Source organism: Octopus bimaculoides, chromosome 2, assembly GCF_001194135.2.
Source record: "Octopus bimaculoides isolate UCB-OBI-ISO-001 chromosome 2, ASM119413v2, whole genome shotgun sequence".
Lineage (NCBI taxonomy): Eukaryota > Metazoa > Mollusca > Cephalopoda > Octopoda > Octopodidae > Octopus > Octopus bimaculoides.
In genome coordinates this window covers 157,498,312-157,500,811 of record NC_068982.1, presented here as the reverse complement: position 1 = coordinate 157,500,811, position 2,500 = coordinate 157,498,312, and the positions used below count along the sequence as shown (strand labels likewise).

The 2,500-nt window shown below is 31.1% G+C and overlaps 1 protein-coding gene across 1 annotated transcript in view; it reads right to left on the bottom strand.

Moving 5' to 3' along the window:
* The window catches only part of LOC128247083 (probable cyclin-dependent serine/threonine-protein kinase DDB_G0292550), a gene marked incomplete at both ends in the record, with an annotated part of 211,263 nt that overhangs the window by 58,866 nt on the left and 149,897 nt on the right, over nucleotides 1–2,500 (bottom strand). The gene's annotated exons all lie outside the window — the stretch shown is intronic.

Below are 2,500 nucleotides of genomic sequence, written 5' to 3'. Positions count from 1 at the left end.
CCGGGAACTGATTTGGGCCCGCTTCAGTTCCTAAATGAGATTTATATTGAGCCAATGAAAATTGCATTGAATTATAAACAAATTTCATGGCCAAATACAACACCTGATGATGTATTTCAAATATAGTTTGAAAGAACTACTTCGTTTTCGATGAATGGTCGATAAAATATAAAACAAAAAACAAGTGATAACGGTAATTGTATTCATATCGCATTGACGTTTCGTGATGGTTAACAATGGTGCAATATATGTTTGCCTGAGCAAATGCATATTATGGACGACCACACAGCTATAGTTAAAAAGACAGAAATAATTTCGACTTGCATATAAATGTATCCAATGTTCGCTTTCTTTTCTCAGAGTATGAGGCAAATAGTGGCAACATTGCACACATTTCATTTCAGAGACTTCGCTGCTACTAAATTCCTGGACACTAGCACAAAGGCAGTAACTAGATGAAGGAAATTTGCATACTATGTGCTATACTTCTCTGTGATTTCATATTGAGCTATTGTGTTCCTTCGTGTTTTTTTCAAGAATAAAACTGCAGCGTTTATCTATTTTGTTTACAACAGACAAACACACACACATATGCATATTTGTGTGTGTGTGAGATCGAGAGAGAGTGAGAGAGATAGAGAGAGAGAGAGAAAGAAAAAGAGAACAAGCGAGAGAGAGACTGAAAAAGAGAGCGAGAAAGAGAGAGAGAGAGAGAGAGAGAGAAATGAAGGAAGGAAAAGACATATATCTACAGAAATAAAGAGTGAATATGAAATACCATAATTGAACATATTTTGGTCTGTTATCTCGTCATTAGGGACGTGATTAAAATGAAACAATAATAAGAAGAAAAAAACAGGCAAATATAAGTGGAAGGTGGTGGAATATGAAAGAAAGAGACAGATAAGGAGACACAGAGACAGACACATAAATAAGTTGGACAGATAAATAGACAAGGAATATTGAAAGAGAGAGATTTTGTATGTGTGAATGTTATTGTTTCAAATGTAGGAATGGAAGGATATAAAGTAAAAATGTAAGTAGAACGAAAATGTAAGAGAGGACAGAGGAGGTTGAGAAAATGGAGGGTGTGTGTGAGATGGTAGTGAATAGATGAGCATAGGGGGTGGGTTAAGGTAGTAGGGTGGATGATGAAAAGAATCACGATGATTGTATTTAGTTTAGTGCGTAGTTGTGTTTCTGCTGGATTACTCAAAATGCTATTTGTTCTAATTAAGCTAACCTGATTGCAAATTAAATAAGGGAAATTTTAAGGCACAAAATACACGTACACATGCATACGAGTACATATACATGTATGTACACACACACACACACACACACACACACACACACACACACACACACACACACACACACACACACACACACACACACACATATATATATATATATATATATGAATACGAATACGAATACATATATATGTAGGTATGTACATATATATACACATACAAAAACACATATTCATACACACATGTATGTATGTAGGTATATGTGTGTGTGTATGAGTGTTTGTATACATGTATGTATGAAAAGAAGTTGCATTAGAGATTGAAGTAGATATACGTATAAAAAAAGAGATGGGGAAAAATATAGGTAAAAAAGAAGAATAAAATAAATGGAAGAAAATAAGTGGTGTAATAAAAAGAAAGCTTCATTAAATCAACTGTGTATCTATGTGTTCAGCTGATACCGACCGACTATTAATTACGATTCAGTAATACCAATCAAGTTTGCACAAGTTTTCAAAGTCCATTATTTCGTTAAAACCGAATAGTTTGTCAAAATGTTCACATCTGCCCTAATTTATGAATATTGTTGCTACAATGAGAAGAAAACAAAACGTCTCGTTGTTCACTCTCGTACATATATTCTCCAGATTGAAGTTTCATTCGAAATTTGACAGTATATTTGTTTCTTTCTAACTTTCTTTCGTTCTTCCTTCTATTCTCTCTCCTTCATTCTTTATTTCTTTCTTTCTTCCTAAGTTTAATCACTTTCTATTTGTTTTAAAAACATATTTTCTTCCCTCAACATTTCCTCATTCATTTATATATATATATATATATTTAATATATATATATATTTAATCCTTTATATTGAACACTCAATATTTCATCTATTCAATAAGACATATTCCATATATTCAATAAGACATTCAATATTTTATTTCATTGTACCATCCATTTTTATTTTATATTATATATTGTATATTATATTATATATTGTATATTCCATATTCTATATCCCACATTAGTTTTGCAGGAATATAAATAAAACATAAAAAACAGACAGTGTTGGAACTCTTTTAAACAAAATAATATATTCCTCTATACACAATCATACAAAAACACCCTTTTTTTGTATTTATTTTTACTCGCATATATATATATATAGTTTACTGGTAATTTCTTCGTTTTCCATTCACTCCTTTGTTTTCACTTCATACTTTATTTTTTAAAAATTATCTATATTT